Below are 22,026 nucleotides of genomic sequence, written 5' to 3'. Positions count from 1 at the left end.
TGATGGCATCCATTCTTCATCATAAGAGTTAGAAAACATTTAATATCCATTGCTACAGATAGCCCATTTTGCACTATGTTAGCCTGCAACAAACCAAATGAGACAAAACTGTGTTTGGCTTATTAGGTGATAACTTAGTAGGTGATCATGCTTGGCAACCCCTTTGTCTCTGCAGTCCCAGACAGGTGGGGGCTGCATTCAGTTGTGGGGAGAAGCTCATAAACTGGGCAGGCCTTTTCCATATTCTAACTATATTCCTTTTCTAAATGAACTATGATAATCTGTGGCATTTTGAATTGAACACTGCAATTTACTCTATTAGAACTTGCTGGATTAGTTTGGATTTGACCCTTCTGTCTAAATTGAGTCCAGGTATATCATCTCTCTAGCCTTTTACATTTCTGGTGCATCATATTGCATTGCAGTTATTCTGCTACCTCCCGTCATGTTATTCTGTAGCACACAGTATTACGAGCTGACATAACAAGATGATGTGATATAAAGAGATTTGATGCTACAAAATGCAGTGGAGAACATGGCAGCCAATACCTGTTTCCAAAGAAACAAATATCTACCAAGAATGTGGTTAAAAATCTGTGAATTTATTGGAAGGCAAAATAAAATAATAATAATAATAATTGCAATACTTAGCTGAACTGTTGTAGTTAGGATGTGTCTGTAACTGAGGAGTGATTTGGATCTCTCATAGCTTTGTGAAAGTAACCACAGAATCTGTTCTTTTGTATGTTTTCTAACAGCTGTTTTTTATTTTAAGTGTTTTAAAGACACAAAAGCACAAATCGTGTCCTCTTCATGGAGGGCACATGTTGCAGGAGATCACTAAGACTGACCTCACTGTCTGTGTGGGTGGGATTGTTTGGATAGCCACAACTACCCGATTGGGTCCCTCGGTTGCTGGGGTAATGCTGGCCAATGGGGTAGAGAGAATTTGCAGCTGGGGGACCTATTTATACCACTGCACGTTGCATCGAGCTTCCTCTTTTCGCCTTGTGCATTGGATCACCCTCCCACCCTCCCTATATTTAGGGTTGTGCTATGACCTTGCTATGCTGTCGTGGGTCATCTGCTTTTGGGGCAGGAGCCCAGTAGGAATTTTCCCATTTGGCTGATTAGCTTGTGCCACTTGGGTTTCTCCTGCCGCGTAGCAAATCGTAAATTTGTAAGGTTTGGTGGTTAGGTATTGGTTCAAGGTGTGGTGAGGAGAGGGTATTCCGTTAAAGGAATCCAGGTGCTCGCCACGCTTTTGTCCAATCCCCTTCCAGGGGTTAGGGCCATGCCAGAGCACCTGGGAGCATTTTGGGGTGAGGTTGTGTCTGTGGTAGGACCAATGCTCCCCCAGTATGTTTACCCTTAAAGACTTCTGCCGGTATCCAATTGTCAGTGCTGCCCTGCCGAAGGTGTAGGTGCAGCTAGTCGAACCAAGGCCTAATCAAACCACTCACATTCGGCAATCAATAAAGTTGTGGCCAAAATTATGCCAATAACTCTTAAACTAACATTGGTGTCAACTGTGTCTTTCTTTGGGAGGTCTTGTGTGTCTTCACACACAATCACAACTTCTTGAGATCCTTCGAAGGCAACGTGGGATAACACACTTTGGTTCTCTGCTCCCCAGTCCTAAAAGCAACTTCTGGTTTGGGAAGTAGCAGTCAGGTTCAGAGAAACAAAGCTGAATCAGATTTGAAAAAGCAGGCCTGGCTTTGTCTGACTTGCCCATGGTAATTGTACCATGGGCAAGTCAGACAAAGCCAGGCCTGCTTTTTCAAATCTGATTCAGAGGTTTTCAACATTTTTGACTCCATGGCTTCCTTGACCAACTCCATTCTTTCTGCGGCACACCTGTGGGGTTCAGGAGCCCAGTTATATCATCCATTGTCTGCAGTGCTGGCAGCCTCTCACCCTTTTTCGAACACCCTCCCTGTGGAGTGTTCCCTTAACCTCCTCTCTTGTCCCCTTTCCTTGGGAGTCCTCTGGGCAGCCACTGCTGCCGCCCCTGGTCTCTGAGCTGCCCCCCTGACCCAAAGAAAGGTGCCTCCTCACACTCCCCCACAGGGGCCTGGGACAAAACCCTGACCAGCCTCAGAGGCACCATTTGCCTGCAGAGCTTGTAGATCGGTTCCTCCCTCAAAGAGGGTGCATGTTGCAGTGAGACCTGGAGACCGACCTCCTGTGTTGTGGGTGGGTAAGATTGGTCAGCTACAACACCCAATTGGTAGGTCCCTCAATGTTGGGTTCAATCTGGCCAATGGGGCACAGTCCAAATGGATCGAGGGACCTATATATGTCCATGCACATGACCCAAAGCTTCGTACATTTGGAACACCCGCCCACTTTCCCCTACTTTTAGGGCTTTTTCCGCTTGACCTTGCTATGCCGTCGTGTGTCATCTGTCATTGGGACAGGGGCATGGCAGGAATTTTCCCCACTTGGCTGATTGGCTGGTGCCACTTGGGTTTCGCCTGCTGTGTAGCAAATTGCCACAACCTGTAAGGTTGTGAATAGGCACTGGTTCAGGTGATAGGGATGGGAAAACGCTCTCACCAACCCTATGTGAAGGGTATTCCGTTAAAGGAATCCAGGGACTCAAATGTTTTGGTCAACCCTGCGAGGGGGTTGTCCCCCTGGACTCAGACACAGGCACATCTGGGTGGCGGACATAGCCTGTTCCCCACTTTCCACCTATCCAGGTGTTCACCCTTGGCTGACCTATGCTGGTGCCCTGGGTCAGTGCTACCTGCAATGATGCAGGGTGCTAGTCGAACCAGAGCCTATGCAAACACTCACTTTCTGTAATCAATAAAGTTGTGGGCTAAATTCTGCCAAAAACCAAACCAAAATTTGAGTCATGTGTGAATTTATTTAGGGGGGAGGTTTCTGGGTCTGAACACGCAACCAGGGCTGCTGCAACAAACAGCCATGCAAGCCTTTGGGAGGCAGAGATGAGAAAGGGCACCAGAGGAGGGAGAGAAGGAAAGAAGGACAGAGGTCCCTGTTGCCTGTGGCACCCCTGGCTGTCATTCAAGGCACCCCAGGGTGCCACAGCACACTGTGGGTTATGGTCAGTGAAACAAGCAATTCAATTGTTGCCTCATAGGGATGTGAGGCAGCAAATTGAGTGGAAGTGGAAAAAGAAGGGAAATACAGGGCAGTGGGTGGCTGAAGGAGGGGACTGTAAACTCTCCATATCCCTTGCATCAAACTTGATAGGCTTTTCATTAGTGTGGAATAAATATTAGTTTCACTTCACAAGTAGCTAATAAGTCAGATTACCATGCCACCACATTTATTGTTCAAGCAAACAGATGCAGAGAAGCTCGTTCTGTTTGGTTGCTGTCACTCTAGTAGCTAATGGAGAAAAAGAGGAATTAATTAACAGGAGCAAAAGTATGATGTCTATGAACACCTGGACTCTCCATATCAATATTTGAATCTGAAATAACAATAAATTAATTTCTAAGCATTTGCTTAAATGTGAATTGTTGCCTTTTCCATTTGCAGGAAAGCACTGGCTATTAAAGCTGCATCAAACAGTTAAAATATTTTAGCATATCCTGAAGCATATCCTGTACTGAGAAAAAACTGCATTAATTATGAAGTCACATCATGACATTATGACTTGCCAACTGTTTGTAAAGTGACCAGTGTCATCATCATTACTGCAAAAATAGACTGAACTTAACATTAAAATGAAGTCCCCGAGGAAGCGCAGCTGGGCTGCCGATGCCATTTCCCACTTAAAGTCTCCTAAAGGGAAAACTTTAATCAAAAAATGTCTACTTTTTCCATTCACCTAGGGAGATTTTTTTTAAAAAAGCCTTTGCATATACTTAAATAGTTAATTAGTTGGAAGGCTCATTATCTGAAGATGCAATTTTAATAAGGGGTGCATAGCAAATACTGGGCTTTTGATCACTTTCAAGTGAAGAAGTGAGGGTCACCTCTCTTTCTTTTCTTTGGTGTCTCTTCCTAATCCAAAAATGAAACATTTTAATTCTCTGGTTTACCCGGTAGCAAAGAGTTCTCAGACAAAATAACTGTGGGTTGTAGATGAGGTCAGAATTTTTGTTCTAATTAATATTATATTTACCTGTATGGATATCTTGCTATGTCACTTGTTAAGGGTTTAGCATTTAAGGGAGTCTGCTCACTTTTTCTGGTGAGCGGTGCTGTGGCTGGGCATCCAGGACTCTACAGTGATCTGGCGTGCGGATGGAGAGTTGACGCCCCCTTCAATGTCATCCCGGCCACATCACCGTCACTGGCCAATCAGCGCCGGGAGGGGGCGTGGCCGCGGGAGATTTAGCCGTGGCACAGCCGGGCAGGCCCTCCTCTCTACATATAATCCCATTACCAACATTTGGTCCAAACTCAGAATGATCAAGGAAACAGAATCTGGGATAAAGCTTGCAACAAAGCCAAGACCCTGTCCCTCTTCAGAATCCCCACTTTTTGCCCACGGTATTACATGAACCATAATTAACATAAAGACCCATTGTGGCATGCAGACACTGAGTTGCTTTGCTTCGCCTCAATAACTGAAGCATCTGGGAGAGAAGACATAGAAATATCTCCTCAGCTAGAACACTTAAAGTCACTAGGAATTCAACAATGTGATATATTGTAATCAGCATGTATGTGAGAACCTTAATACGTGGCATTTTAGGAGGTGAAACTTAATTTTTGCAAATCTATTCAGTGAGGGTTCTTAAATCGATTGTTTTGGGTGTGAAGAATTAAAATATGCTACTATTTTCCGTTGTTAGACAACTTTTAGCTTGGTAAGTATGTTTGACAAAGAAGCACATAAACTATCAGAAAACCTTAATTTTATCTTCCAAAAATGTCAGGTAATACTAAATAATAATAATAATAATAATAATAATAATAATAATAATAATATAACTGCAAGTCCTTGGAAATAATTTTTTAATGATTTCTATGCAATTTTACAGATATTTACCTTGCAAAATCATTACAGGAGATCTTGGTGTCCTCACCAGGCCTTGATGGCAAAGGCACTTCAAGCAAATATTTGTTATCTGAACATATTTCATGCACAATGTTTATTTCTCTTTTTAAAAAATTAAATTCACATGAGAGATTTTAAAAAGTGTTATCACTAATTTGAACTGCAAGCATGTAATTGATGAAATCTGCTAAGACCCTGAGGAAGATGATTTAAAATGGCAATTTGTTAAAATAATGTCTATTAGTGCTGATTTTCCTATGCTCCTACCAGTTAACCTAGCAGGCTCATTTATCACTGGTCTCAAATTAACTCAGCCATACTCTGCCCTTGCCTTCTGAGAGTTATTTGAAACCACATCTTGTCAAAATGAAATGACTATATACTGTACATAATTTTAAAACTACAGCACAAGTCACTGATTGAATTTCATGTTAGAAAAAGTGGAGCTTTGGATAGCTTCTATAACAACTTCTGAAATGTTTAAAAACGATCAATCCTAATAGCCAATTGTAATATTTGAAAATACTTAGATCTGATAACAAATCCCATCCTATCCTTAGGATGGTGAACCTGCAGGATGGATGACATAAGTGTCAACATATCAGTTTATTTCCATTCCATCCACTTCCCATTCATCTATTCTTGCACATTTCTGCAATGAACAGATGGATGTTTTTGCTTTGCTTTGTTTTATTTTGTTTTGTTTATTTGTGCCAATTTGTAAATTGATGTATATGTTAAGGTCCCTTCTCAATTGAAATATTTGATGATTTTTGACAACAGTTACGAAGATTTGTATAAGAGTAGAGAAATGTTGTTTAGGTTGTGTGCTTTCAATGCTACTTTCAGTGTTATTGACCCCTGCACAACTTGTAACCCACAGGTAAGTCAAACACAGTCAACTATGAGCCACATGGTCTATCAAGACTTCAATAGCTCGAACCCCCATTTCTGCAGTTCCTGGAAGACAGCTAAATCAGTAGGTGATCAGCCTCCACTGGAGTCCTATGGTCTGACTGAGCGCACTCTTATCTCCCTCCAGCCACACTACCTACTGACAACTATTAACTTCTCTACCAATGGAAAACATTGAGGGTAATGTTCCCCCAGTTTCACTGCCCAGAAATAGGGTGGGTAATTTTAAGAGGTCACTTGTGCACAGTGCTAACTGTACATTCATTTTGCAACAAATTTGCCCTGTGCTGACAAAATAAAAAACAAAGAGTTTTGGTAGAGTCAAAAATAAGTGTTCTGCAATTAGTAAAAGGTAAAGGGTAAAGGGTAAAGGGACCCCTGACCATTAGGTCCAGTCGTGACCGACTCTGGGGTTGCGCGCTCATCTCGCATTATTGGCCGAGGGAGCCGGCGTATAGCTTCCAGGTCATGTGGCCAGCATGACAAAGCCGCTTCTGGCAAACCAGAGCAGCACATGGAAACGCCGTTTACCTTCCCGCTGTAGCGGTTCCTATTTATCTACTTGCATTTTGACGTGCTTTTGAACTGCTAGGTTGGCAGGAGCTGGGACCAAGCAACGGGGGCTCACCCTGTCACAGGGATTCGAACCGCCGACCTTCTGATCAGCAAGCCCTAGGCTCAGTGTTTTCACCACAGCGCCACCTGGGTCACTATCTGCAATTAGTAATCAGTGTCAAATGCACTCTGTGGTGATTTATAGTGTAATCCATTGTGTGCTTTTTGCACACAACTCTGACCTTAACATTAAGGAATGCTTATTCCCACTACAACTTGCTCATGTGTTGAGATCACTGAGCAGTGGCGGAACATAATCAAATGGTGCCCAGGGCGCGTCTACATGCAGCCCCCTGAGGGGGTGGGGCCTGCTGCGGCCGGGTCCCTCGTGTGCCACAGTCTCCCTCCGCTGTTGGGTCAGGCTTGATCCAGGGGTGGAGGTGCCACGGCTGGGCACAGGGTAGCTTACTTGTTGGCCACAGCCCAGGAGAGTAGGTGGCAGTGTTACCTACTCCTCTCCTCTCTTTGCCCTGCATTAGGCTTGACCCATGGATGGAGCTGAAGCTGGTGGCATGGACTACTTGAAGAAGCTGTCTTTGCCACTCCCTCATGCCTGGTCGCGTCCCCTCAAAAATATGTGGTCGGGGTCACAGGCCCCCCCCCCATGCTTTGTCACTGTCACCGAGGGAGGCTATTCTCCATGTATCACTGCCACCTCAGGTGAGGTGGGTAGCGTCTAGTGAGAAGGCCTTCTCAATAGTGGTGCATCTTCTACAAAATTTTGAATTCCCTGATCAGAGAGACTTGATTGGCATCTACTTTGCCAACTTATTGGTGCCAGACATCAATCTTTTTGCTTCTACAGGCTTTTAAAGCTCCAAGAGTTAAGCTTGTTTAAACCACTGCTTTTAATTGCTGGTCTTTGTTTATATGTGTTATTTTAAAGTGGTTTTATTTTCATTTTACCTAGGGGGGCTATTTAGCTGAGGGACAGTAATATATAGATGTATTAAATTAAATAGGGAATTCCTTCAGGATCCAGAGCCCTTAACTCTGAATTACCTATGCCAATTAATAGTACTTGAAGCATGCCTGACGACAGATAGCCCAACCCTATGCGTGTTTACTCAGAACTCCCACAAAACTCCTTTGTAGAACATAATCCACTTGAAATACCAAATGAGATCATTCTTAGCTGTGAATCCTGGAGGACCTGCTTTCTGCCTTGCTGCCCTTTTCCCACCTGGCCCTGACTAATTCTAGCTACAAAAGCTAAAGTGGGAGTTCTCTTGCATTTATAAATAATATTTTTTTAAAAAAATTATACTCCGCCCATCTGGCTGAGTTGCCCCAGCCAATCTTGGCAGCTTTCAACACACATAAAAATGATAATGAAACATCAAAAATTAATAATTACAATCTGAACCAAATAAAAAGTCACAATAACTTTAAAATAAACAACTTCCATCAAATTAGCAATATTCAACAATCCATTAGAATCTAATAGTAAACAGTAAAATTAAACATCAGAAAATAACATTTATCAATTACAATAAAGAATTACAAATCTATAATCAATAAGAGCAAGTCAAACTGCAAAAAATACCACAAAACATACAAAACCATGTAAAAGGATCAAATTGAGAAACAAGGACACACAGCTTATAAAATTGCCTGGTGGCCGGCAGAAAGGCTCTCTCCCCATCCCTTTTATTTGTCCCTTGGTAGCCATCTCGGTCAGTCATAATGATCACTTCACTCTAAAAGTCTGGTGGAAGGCAGTCAGATAGAACAGAGATTGTATTGCTCTATTATTCGTGCTTTTATTTGGTTCCTCTAAGTCATACTGGCTTGCTATTATCCAACATGCATTCTGCATGGATCATTGGCCTGACATATTAAGGCTGTTCCTGTGTCCAAGTAGAGAAGTATAAGCAAGAGTCGCTTGGCTACCTTAAAAAAATATATATTCCTGTGTGAAACTATGTTTAACTATGTGATCCTTTTTGTTTCCCTCTTGCTCCTATACTGCTGTCTGAAACAGATGATTGAGTCTCCCAGGAGAACTGTGAAGCCATAAACTGATTAAAAGTTTTCTTTCTTTTTTTTAAAGAAATAAAACATGTTAAATGGCAACCCTGCATATGAAGTCATGACCGCTAGCAGCACATTGTCACTCACCTACCTCCAGTGAATTAATCTGCCATAAACATTAGAAATATCATCCTTCATGTCAGAAACAAACTCACTACACTTGTATCCAGAGGACAAAAGGGAATTACAGAGGCCATTAAAAATTCTTACACTATTGTAATTATATTCCCCAGTATCTCAATCGTTTGAGAGCCCAATTCTGTGATTTTAATTGATGGGCATCTGTCTACTAAAATTGTTGTCGCTCCCCCCCCCACTTGTTTTTTCCCAAAATACCAACAGATGTTAAAGAAGCAAACATAATCAGTAAAGAAAACAAATGATTCACTCTGGGTTGCTGTGCAGAAAAGATATATTATAGATAAAATGTAATGGCATTCTAATATATTTTATATATATAGCAGTTCAAAAGCACATCAAAATGCAAGTAGATAAATAGGAACCACTATAGTGGGAAGGTAAACGGCGTTTCCATGTGCTGCTCTTGTTTGCCAGAAGCGGCTTTGTCATGCTGGCCACATGACCTGGAAGCTATACGCCAGCTCCCTCGGCCAATAATGTGAGATGAGCGCGCAACCCCAGAGTCGGTCACGACTGGACCTAATGGTCAGGGGTCCCTTTACCTTTACCTATATGTGTGTGTGTGTGTGTGTGTGTGTGTGTCTGTGTAATGCCATTTTGCTAGAATACATTTATATAAATAACTTTTTCTTTACCAATCCAGCTGATTCCTGTATTCTCACAGCTTCTACTTCTCATGCTCAAACGTAGCCCTCATATCTGAATATTCTCCCAAGACACCTGCGACAATGGGTGCAGCAACACTTTTTCCTCTCACGCCGTTGTTGGAGATTCATTCCCTGTGTCTGCTGTCATGGGATTGTTGTCTAACACGTGATGGTATATGTTTTCTTTCCACAGAGTCAGACGTGATGGAAACAGGATGTTTGTGTTTCTGTGTTTCCTGAAGTGGCACTATTGTCTTTTGTACTTTCTCTTTGCTGCCTGATGCTAGAGAGAGAGAGAGAGAGCCATATTGCAGTGCTCCGTGTGTGTTTATATGTAAATAAAAGTAGATTAGCCAAATGCTGTGCTACTGAGTTCTGTTACACAAAGTGTGAAGACTCTGCGGGTCCCTAGGTGTGCTGATGTCTCCAAGGCATCAGTCGCTGTGATCTTCAGGCTGGAGAATGCTTTTGAAGCTCCCGAAGGATCGACCAGGAGGGAAAGAACATGCCAGTTGGGCATGTGTCTCTGCCAGGGTCCTACTTGCCTGCTTTCACTTAGATAAATTGCCCCCACTTCACTGAACAACCCTTTACTCGAAGGTTTCTTTTCCTTTCCCCTTAAAATTTTAGCCCAGAGTGTCCTGTGGGGGTCCTGTATGAGGGGATATTTAGAAAGTTGGAGTCTCAGGCAGGTTTTCTTTAAATAAACAATAAAGATTTATTTAAGGCAAGATAGTATTCAACACAACTGGATTAAACTTAGGTTACTTCAGGAATACAGTGCAATTTCACTTTAATGCAGTTGTTTTAAGTTATAGATTTGGTTCCTTTAATTGGTGATTCTTTCAGTTATCCACCCCTTTAACAATCCTGCTCCTGAGGTACTTTAAGTAACATACCCAAGGGCTCTCCACACCTGCTCCCTTCACTGGGTTTGGGAGTCTCTTCTTCTTCTTAGAATATTCTCTCCCCTCCAGTCTAGCTTTGAGTCCCAAGTAGGCTGTTCCTTTCCAGCTCCTACTTCTACTGGCTCAACCTCTGCCTCCCAGTAAAATTCCAGTCTATTCCTCCTACAGGACTCCACACTCTGTCCTTCACAATACACTCAGAGTGGAAGTTGTCTTTTTCCAGAACCAACTCTTTCTACCTCAACTTGTCACCTAACCTTCTAACCTACCTCCCTACCTATCTCCAGGCCTCTCCAACCTCTACTCCAGGCCTCTCCCTCAACTAACTAACTAACTAACTGTCTCTCAAATCCTCTCCTTTTAAACTCTCCCTCCTGGAACCACGGCCAATCAGGGGCTGCCATTCATTAACCATTTGCTGTCAGGGGGGAAGAAAAAAAAGAAACACTTTTTGATTCAACCAGCCCAGCAAAACCAACTTTTTCGCCACAACACCACACTCTGTTTATCTATCTATCTATCTATCTATCTATCTATCTATCTATCTATCTATCTATCTATCGACTACAGATATTTTCTTCAGAGTGGATGTTACACCCATAGATCCAGCCAACTCTCCCCCCCTCCTGCTATCTCTTAAAACATCTCCTTCTCTGAACACTCTCTTGTTCTCCCCTCAAAGAGTTGTTCCACTCCCCCATCTGTCTGTCTGTCTGGGTAGCCAATCAGAGAGAGAGAGGCTGTAGCCCTCTGGTGGGATTCTGAGGCACTGCATCACCAGACTCTGGTCTGGCTTTGCTGTCAGAGACAACATGACATTTTTAGTCTACAATAGTGGTACACTCACATTTTTACAAGGTCAATTTGAGGAGACTTTTTTTTTTGAGGAGACTGCTTTTTTTACCCCTTCCTTAAACTTTTGCTTATTAATTTATTTTGTCTTCACTCTTAATTATATTGAGTCACATAATCATATAGTCAAATCTGGCTGGCTGTGTAGCACGACAACATTATCCTGTTAACAGTGTGACCAGTGACTGGGTGCAGCTTTTACAGAGCAAATAATGGTTCTGCACAGAAAACAAGATGAATATGTGAATTAAATGAGGGGTGGGTCAACTTTTTTTCGTTTGTCTGGGTTTTTTGTTTTTTGTTTTTGTTTTTTGAGGAGCTGAAATTAGATCCCCAAATTTCTAGTCTTTACCCAAATACAAAAAAGAAAAAGAAAGTAGATAATATTTGACACAACTTTATTAAGGACACAAACATTGCTGTCTCAAAATTAGGAGGAAGGGAATTACATCCAAATAAACAGCTGACATTGAGAATATCATCTCTCAAAAACTCTTTCATTCATACAGTTTCACGCTATAGATCCCATGGTGAAAGCAAAAGCTTACATCTAGAAATATGTTATCTAACTGAAGGCATTTTACAAAGAAAGAATATTATTTTTATTAAGTCTTGTTCCTGGAGGCATGATTCATAAATGGATACATTTTTTCTTGCTTTCTTCCCCTTACTTATGGGATTGGATTGTTGAAGTGACATCCACTCGTAGCAGTCTTCTGATTTCTCTTCCCACTGGGAAGAGCCATTTCAACCCAGTCACCTTAGATGTGTCAAGTCAAATGCTTCTGAGCTGTGTGGCTGAATTCCATGTCAGCTCTACCCTTGAAAAATGGACCCAAGGGAAAGCAAACCTATCACCAGCTTTCTTGTTCTACTGTAAAAACAATCATGACTGTATAATAGGGGTGACATTGGCCAACAGCCTCTTTTTTCTTACCCAAGATGCCAGAAAAGCTGAAAGATCAGAGTTTATTATTAATAGTATTTAATAGAAAATAAATTGCACAGCCCTGACAGATTAAGATTTAAATGGGACCATGGAAATTTAGATCAAAAAGGCAAAAAGCAGGGACACAGTTACGTACACACATTAAAAATGAAACTGTGATGGGCCAGGTTGAGGTGACCTGGATTTAACCTCAAACAAATGAGGCCTGGGGCTGGTTAAGTCATATTATCAGGTGTCCTTGTGAAAGTTTCACAAGGGCCTTCTCGGTAGTGGCGCCCACCCTGTGGAATGCCCTCCCACCAGAGGTCAAAGAGAATAACAATTACCAGACCTTTAGAAGGCATCTTAAGGCAGCCCTGTTTAGGGAAGCTTTTAATGTTTGATGGATTTCTGTATTTTAGTATTTTTTTGGAAGCCGCCCAGAGTGGCTGGGGGAACCCGGCCAGATGGGCGGGGTATAAATAATAAATTATTATTATATTATTATTATTATTTGGCAGATTTCCCAAAATCAAATACCCAACAGGCAGTGCTAGACCTCCAATCTCTGAATTGGAGAGAAAGGTAGATTATGGATCAAGGGTCCAATGATACCAGAGGAAGAGATGGTGACTATATCAAGCTGTTCTGTTGTACCTTGAAGTTTGTGCTGCAACACCTCAGCCTGCTCTGCAATCAGGAACTTCTGTGGTGGAGAGCTCTTCTGTTATCTTGAAAGCATTGGTCTCTGATTGAGTGGACAGCTCCCTGGCCTCAGTAGCCAGGCTGCAATCTGAGCCACACAGTTGTGGCAGGAATAACAGAAGCACTCTGTCACATGCTAATTGGCTCTGTGTGTCTGGAAGCAGACGGTGGCCTTCAGAGCCTAAACAAAATACCCTGCAGCCCAATAGCACTAACAGCCCACATGAGAACCTCTCAAATTCATAAGCCCATCACACCGCTGTCACAGAGTTCTTTGGAATTCCTTCCATTTTTTCTGAAATGTTTTCTTGTTGGCATTTAGTCAACATTAGTCTTCATTATATCTCCAAGTGTTGACACCAAATCAAAGCTGCATCAGTGCATCCCTTAAAAGAATATATGACTCCATAAAGCTCATCCTATTGTTCCTCAAGGTGAACATAAATTTTGCAGAAGTAGATATTGTAACAACTATTGGTTAAATTTGAGATAAAGTCTTCCTGGCACATTTTATCACTGCAATGTCATTCAAGCCTAATGATAATAATCAATTTTAAAATATTTATACTTAAGGTTTTAAAATGGTACTGTGTATTATTTCACAAGAATGGCTATGCATGAATAGGCTTAAAAATAGTTCTCTGTGTGTGACGTCTGGGGAACAAGGTGAGCTTACACAAATGAAAATTTAATTATAAAATTGTAATTGGACGTGTTGTTTTTCTCCCCTAGAACTGGGATTTGGATTTCAGGACTTTAAAAATGTATATTAGTTATACATTTGCTATAGATAGCAAACACACAGGGTCTGCTTTTTAAAAGATAGAACAAAGTTATTTGGTTTTACGTAGTTGAATACATGTGGATTCATAGTCAAGGAATATAGGAAGTTTGGTCCTGAGATGTTATGATGAAGGGTGGTATATAAGTCTAATAAATAAAAATAAATCTAGCTCAGGATTGTCTACCCCAGGGTGGACCACATTCCTCTGTGGTGAGCCTTTGAGCCTTCTGGGTACTACACAGGGGGGGGGGGTGCAAGGCAAAAGTAGGTAGAGCAATCAATGTGACTTTTATTGAAGCCACACAAAAGTCAGAGGCTCCTACACATACAAAATTCAGAGTTCTTTCTTTGAGTGCCCTCCAACATCTGACTACTGGGGACCGGGCCTACTTGGTGGTAGCACCCTGACTATGAAATGCCCCCGCCCCATAGAGGTTCACCTTGGCACCCACCTAGCATTTTCCAAATTTTGGAAATTCTCCTTTACATTACTTTTTGATTTGCTTTTATTACTGCTGACGCCTCCTTTATACTGTGGTGTTTTAATACATTGTGTTTTCATTTGATTTATTGTAATTTGAACATATTGTAAGCCACTCTGTGAACCTGGGCCAAGCATTAACTGAATAAATATGACCTACAATACATTGTCTGTTGTCTTCGTCCATGGAGTTTTCTTGGCAGTGATACTAGAGTGGCTTACCGGTTCCTGCTCCAGGTGGATCATGTTTAGTCAACATTCTCCACTCTGACCTGTCCATCTTGGGTTGGCCCTGCATGGCATAGCTCATAGCTTCTCTGAGTTATACAAGCCCCTTCACCATGACAAGGAGTGACAAGCCCCAGTCCATGAAGGAGTCACCTCCTGGGAAATAGAAGGGGAAGAAATGGAGGCAGTGAGAGATTTTACTTGCTTGGGTTCCATGGTCACTGCAGATGGTGACAGCAGTCACGAAATTAAGAGACACCTGCTTCTTGGGAGAAAACGACAAATGACAAACCTAGTGTAAAGGTGGTATCTCCCCTTCACATTAACACCCCGGCACAGTCAGCTTGATATTTACAGTCTTACATATGTACAAGAAACAGCTACAGTTCAGGATTATGCGTCCGAACCTGTTGAGTCAAATTCGGGGAGTGGCTTCCTTCGATTCCCGTGCCAACAAAGTGGGCAAGGGAATTGTGTGAGACATCTTTGACCCTTACATTTCATTTCCCTCCTTGTCTGTGCTGATTTGAAAGCCTCCTCCCTTCCAGAGTCTGAGCTCCCTTCCCGGACCTCTGAGTGGTTGAAGCTCCAGCATCCCTGAGCCCTTCCTCCTCGTGGCTAATCTCTGCCCACTCTTCCACTTCCTCTGTCTCTGGGGGGTTGAAGGGCTTCAAAGCATCCCCGAGCCCCTGCGCCGCCTCTTCTGTCACTTGCTTCTCCGAATTCTCCCTGACACCTAGACAGCATCTTAAAAAGCAGAGACATCACCTTGTCGACAAAGGTCCATATAGTTAAAGCTATGATTTTTCCCAGTAGTGATGTATGGAAGTGAGAGCTGGACCATAAAGAAAGCTGATCACCAAAAAATTGATGCTTTTGAATTATGCTGCTGGACAAGACTCTTGAGAGTCGTATGGACTGCAAGAAGATCAAACCTATCCATTCTCCAATACTTTGGCCACCTCACGAGAAGAGAAGACTCCCTGGAAACGACCCTGATGTTGGGAAAGATTGCGAGCACAAGGAGAAGGGGACGACAGAGGACGAGATGGTTGGAGAGTGTTCTCGAAGCTACAAACATGAGTTTGACCAAACTGCGGGAGGCAGTGGAAGAGAGGAGTGCCTGGCATGCTCTGGTCCATGGGGTCACAAAGAGTCGGACACAACTAAACGACTAAATAACAACAACAACACAAGCCATTGCACCATGCCAAAATAACACAGAAACCACACAGCCAAATGCAAGCTTCATGAAAACATATCTGATTGTGTCACTAGAGAAGCAAAGAAATGTTACCAACATCCTGCAAGTCAAAATGTTTGGCTTATTTCAAATTCATTTGCAAAAGTTGTTCAGTTCCCAAACACTCTTTTAGGGTAGTGTTTGGGGTATAACTGTATAACCCCCAGTTTCAGATATCTGATGTTCTTCTGTTTCAAAGCTGTGCGTTCTAATCCATAAACAAGATGTGGAGCGTTGGTACAGCCCTCTGTGAAAAATAGGACAAATTAATTCCTCCCCCATCCCTAATAAAATGGCATGTTTTTGTAACATCTGTAGATGCACATACACAATTAACTTGTTCTTTTTCACACAATCAGCCTTCATCTCTATAAAATTATGCCTTTTTTCCAAATCTTAATAAGTAGGCAGTCCTAGCAGAATATGAAACAAAGGGCAATTTATATTTGACTTGGGTAAAGCAGGGTAAAGATTTTATTTGTTTCCATGCAACAGAATCCAGTCAAATGACTCCTACAATTGAATGCCTATATTATTTTACAGAGTATTCATAACCTCAATTGTTTAATTTTTTTCTCTTTACATGTATATCATGTGAAAAGAAAGAAGCTCTCAAGAAAATGAAAGAAGTTCAGCAAACATTGCAGGGTGTTTTAATAGGCAATTTGTTCACATCTAATGTTGTCAAAGATGACACAGTGGAACGAAAAATTCCTTAATTTCATTTCAGTTGTATTGGGGATTTAGCTTATCACTGGTATGTTTACATCAAATAGTCATTTTGGCATCCATGAATTTCTACACTTTATGTTTATCTCATTCAGAAATAGATCACCGGCATAAATTCAGCATTGCTTTTTGTCAATAAAAACAGTGTGTTTAATTTTTTTGCAACCATTGTTTCTATTCCAGTAAAGGGTTTAAAACCTATTCAGACTAATAATGCATCCTGTTTTCTTGAGACCCTCTGACATTTGAAGAAAGCACTTGGATAAACATTTTATTTAGAACCAAATGGGGCAATTTGTCACTCCTGCTGTTCTTTTTATTACTCTGAATATTTGAATAAAAGTAAATTTTGCTTTCTAAGGAGCTCTGCTGCATGTGCTATTACAGCTCTACTCACAAATCATAAAATCTTCTTGTAACATCACAGTAGGCTGCAAGGAAAATGACTGCAGTTCCACAAAAGATTATTATGTTCATTGTAATGTTGTATACAGTAGCAGATGCCCTCTGAAACAAATATTTGGGCATAGTCTTACTATAAGAAGCAAAGGGAGAGAAATTATGGAATGATTTTTTTTCCTGAGGCATCACTGTAGGGCAGGCATCCCCAGACTTCGGCCCTCCAGATGTTTTGGACTACAATTCCCATCTTCCCCGACCACTGGTCCTGTTAGCTAGGGATCATGGGAGTTGTAGGCCAAAATATCTGGAGGGCCACAGTTTGGGGATGCCTGCTGTAGGGTATCCTACAATTTGGATTACACTACATGTCTTATGCCTGATTGGATGTCAGTTTCCTTTTAAAAAAAATACAAACTAACATCAAACCAATAAAAGTAAGCTAGTTGCTTAAACCAGAGGGTTGGATTGTTGTCGTTTAGTCGTGTCCGACTCTTTGTGACCCCATGGACCAGAGCACGCCAGGCACTCCTGTCTTCCACTGCCTCCCGCAATTTGGTCAGACTCATGTTGGTAACTTCGAGAACACTGTCCAACCATCTTGTCCTCTGACGTCCCCTTCTCCTTCTGCTCTCCATCTTTCCCAGCATCAGGGTCTTTTCCAGGGAGTCTTCGCTTCTCATGAGGTGGCCAAAGTATTGGAGCCTCAGCTTCAGGCTCTGTCCTTCCAACTTCCGGTGTCACTTTGCCCATCTATGGGCACCAAAAATGGCCAGCACCGGCAACGGAAGTCGCGTTTACGCATGTCTGGAAGTACGTAGACGCAACTTGCGGTGTCGCTTTGCCTATCTATGGGCACCAAAAATGCCGGCGCCGGAAGTCGCGTCTACGCACTTCCGGACATGCGTAGACGCGACTGCCAGCGCTGGCCATTTTCGGTACCCATAGATGGGCATAGCGGGGGGGGGGGATGGCCGCAGGCAGGAGCGGAATAAGGGAGAATAACGGGAGAGAAACCGATATGGGGGACTGCCGGGAAACGGTGCAAAAAAACGGGGGTTTCCCGGGGAAAATGGGGTATTTGGCAGCTATGACATTCTCCAATTTATTTCCTGTAAGGCCTAGGGAAGACATTATATTATATATATTAAGCATAAAGAAATAGTTTAAAATAAATGATGTTATGTTCTCTGATGGGCATTCCAAGAAGTGGAACCAAGTAAGTGAAACCCCGGAGTGCTAGATAATGGATTGATTATACTAATACACACACACACACACACACACACACACACACACACACACACACACAGTCCCCTCCCACCTTTTCTGTGTGGTGCTCTCTCTGCACCCCAGGTGAATGGCTGAACCCCCCCCCCTCCAAAAAAATTATCAGAACTACACTACGTAAGATTCTAAAACAAATAGTAAGAAAAAGCTGGCCTGAGCAATTTGGCATCCATGAAACCAAAGGCAATTTATGAAGTTGATTAATATAGGTTGGATAGCCTAGTGAACTGCTGTTTGCTTTGGACTTCAAAAACAAGCAGCTGTCAATAAGTTCACAAGCCTGGTCTGCATTCACCTTTGAGGGTCACTAGGTTTGAGAATTCTTCTAATGCAAGTTTCCACCTTGCACATCAATCTATATGTACAAGTCCCATTCCACACTAAACATCTGATGCACAGGGCAAAGGAACATTGCAGTTCTCAAGGACAGACATGTCCCCATCACCTCTACAATGCATCTGTCTACAAAGCATCCTTGATCTGTCAAACACATGATAGAAAGAATCACTGAATTTTAAAGTTGGAAGTGGCTGTGAGGGTCATCTAGTCCAACCACCTGCAATCCAATCTCAGATATCAGTGAGCTTGTAAAAGTTCTCTGTGAGATCAAGCTATTTGGGCCAGATTTAAGAGAGAAAACCATTTCCTCCCATTTCCCAAGCAATCTGCATTTTCCCTTTGTTAAATTATGGAGGAATGTTATTGATGGGTTAATACTGAAAATATCGAAAAACCCTTTTTATTTATATATGCAATAATTCTGGAATTGATTGTGAGAAGCTGGCAGGGAAAATAAACATTCCTAATTACCAAGAGGAAAACACAATCTAATCAGGCAGCCACAAGTCTGTTAAGAGCATTTATTCTTGGTTCCCAAGCACAAAGCTCTGATCTGCTGCACAGCCAACAATATATATATATATATATATTATATCAGTCTATCTGATAAGAGGTAGTCCTGCATGTGATAGAGAAGGGTAATATAACACCTTTGGGAAGGGAAAATTAATTTGAGCCATTATTGTCTATAATTTGTCCTTCCCTTAGCTTCAATACTGTGCTAGGAAGCTTGTGGCAAAAGGAAGCACTCAATCTGTTAACTTTCACCAGCTAATGTCCTTATAGACTTTCAAATAAGGTTAGTAGAGGGAGAGCAAAATAAATACATATCAAAGGCATTTTAAGCAGTGTGTCATTATTTAAACTACTCCTGGAACACAGAAACCAAGCAACTAACATATTAGCTACCAGCGTGTTTTAGCGTGTGTGTGCGTGTGTGTGTGTGTTATAAATGGTGCATGAGGATTTGAGTCTTTAAATTTAAATTAGTTGAATTAGAACTAAAAAAAGGCTACAAACCCTGCACATTATAAAAAACAACAACAACAGAACATTTTTTCCCCCACACCAATCAAAGCAAGTTATTTTTTGCTCTACCTCAGGTTTGTTATTTGAATAAATGACTGATCCCCCCTCCCCCCTAAAAAAAAAAAGAAATAAAGTTGCTTCCATTTAAATTAGGCATATGTATATTAGGGATAAATACATGTCCAAACCTGGCATCATAAATACCACTATTTTTTTTTAGATTAACCTTTGGTGAGTCATTTATATGTGTATCAACCATTATCTCTGTTCCTCAAAACACATGCACATGGCTGTTCAACTACAGTGCATGTTTAAATTAAGGAAAGAATTCAGGTTATACAAACTGATGTACTTTTGAGTATAGTATGTCTTACAGAAAGCAGCACTGTGGCTGAGGCCCTGAACAACGTTTCTAGGAATGCCCCATTGAACTCAAGTAGTCATGTATAGAGTTGCATTGTAAATGCAACGATTGCAACCTACCTTCAAATTTCATAGATACTGCGGGGAAAACGAACTTTTAGATTCCCTTTGGATTTCACCAGGGACAGATTAATACCTTTAGAGACCCTAAGCATTTAAAAGATTTTGGTACCCCCAATTCAAAATATTAAGAATAATAAACTGTATAATAAACTTTCGTTTTTCGAAATGAAATGAAACCTATCGTAAGATGGGAAATAATGTTTATTTTTGTATAGTTCCACTTTATTTATATTTGATTTCCCCCCCACTTTTTCTAATTGTAAAGTCTTTGATCAGATCCTCAAAACTAATCTTACATCACAGACCTGCTTCTATACTTACCGGTAGTAGAGAAAGGCCTTGTTGCATAGTCGTTCCACTGAGATTTTTAATATACTTCAGCTGAGAAAACAGATGCTTAAACTGAGCAATATGTGAATATTAATGTTAAAAATATACAAAAGCAAATGTCTGCATTTGGGGTGGGGGTGGGGACAAGATGCAAAACAGCTGATTGAAGACTGAGCATGTTCATTGACTACATAATGCTAGTGAAAGGTGGAGGGAATGGAGTATCCACAAAAACAGCATGTTGAGGTGCAACCCTGAACAATAACACTTCACAATGTGCAACATTTTGTTGCATATCCTACTTGTAGACTCCCCTAAAGCAAATCTTAAGGCCAAAGTGGAAGATACTATTTGGAGAAAGTATTTATAGAGATATAAAATGAAGAAAATGCAAGAAAAAGTGTTCAAACATTTAGGGGCTGTTGGACCTGTAAAGGTAAAGGTAAAGGGACTCCTGACCATTAGGTCCAGTCGCGGATGACTCTGAGGTTGCAGTGCTCATCTCGCTTTATTGGCCAAGGGAGCCGGCGTACAGCTTCTGGGTCATGTGACCAGCATGACTAAGCTGCTTCTGGCAAACCAGAGCAGTGCACGGAAACGCCGTTCACCTTCCCACCGGAGTGGTACCTATTGGACCTGTAGATCACTACTAAATTTTGGGCAGAGCAAAATTATAATGAATTAATAGGTTCCTGTTCCTGAAACAGAATTTCAATCAGACTGGTGTGTGTGTGTGTGTGTGTGTGTGTGCGGGAGCCATGGCTGGGACTCTTCCCATGTGACCTGAGAAGCATGGGAATAAGCCACTGTGTAGTGAATCCCATTTGTTCAAGGTAATATTGAACGGGTTTGCGGTTAGTTTGAGTTAAATCCAGATAAAATAAAGGAAAATATGAACTCAAGAATGAATTATGTAACCACAGAACTTACTATGGAATTTGCCTTCACAATGGTGCAATCAAAAGATTGAGACCAGTGAATCTTCAACATATAACTTAAGACTGCAATTAAAACTAAACTTATCAAGGAGTAAGCATTATAGGAAGTATATAGGATTGGGAAGTGGGAGGTAGTTAAGGCTAGGCTATGAATTGCATTGGAATCAAAACAATGTCCTTAGCAATAGCATTTTTAGAGAGGAGGAATAGCAAACCATAATGCAAGCTGGCACATCTGGACTGGAATACATATGAAGACCTGAACAATTTTATTGGTATTTACCTAGTAAATAATGTTGGCCCCTGGAAAGAGGCATTATTTGTGCTTCTTGGCACAAAGGAGTCAAGCATTTAAGTCTGCTGGTGTGTACAGCTCCAGCCTCCAGTTTGAAACAGAACTATCCCATCTGACCTATCCATTACAGCTCTGCTAGCTGGGGGAAACTGCAGGTCGTATCAGGAAATCCTTGAAACAGAGCCCTCTCCCCAAGGTAGCATTTTTGCAAGGACTACAGCAAACCTGTCAGTTAGAGAGTCTTCAGTTCATGTTGTGGAGTGGAATCCTCTCATGAGTAAGCTGCAAATTCCACATTCACAAACCACTGAAACCCAAAGGACCTTAGTCAAGTCTCACTTATTTCAATGGGTCTACTCTAGTGTGGCTAAGCTTGAATTCAAACCACTTTTATTTTCCTTTTTAAGCCCCCACTTGTCTCTGTCTCCTTCAATCTTGAGCACCACCTGCTAAAGTAACATCCACAAAATGAATGGAACATAACTAATACCATCTAAATTACTACTCAAGCCATAGCAGTTTGGGAACAGCATTATCTTTCCATTCCCCCCCCCCCCCACATGCCAGAACATTCTGCTACTACTTGAATGACTAAGACTGGATCTGCCCCGATAGGTTCTTTTTGTTGTGGTTGTAACAAAGGGCACTGAGCTTGAGTCACAGGGAATGCTTTGTATTTCGTGAGCTAATAGGGACTTAGATTACAAGGACTATTATTTT

Source organism: Zootoca vivipara, chromosome 4 (assembly GCF_965207765.1).
Source record: "Zootoca vivipara chromosome 4, rZooViv2.hap1.1, whole genome shotgun sequence".
Classification (NCBI taxonomy): Eukaryota; Metazoa; Chordata; class Lepidosauria; order Squamata; family Lacertidae; genus Zootoca; species Zootoca vivipara.
This window is presented reverse-complemented; position numbering follows the sequence as displayed.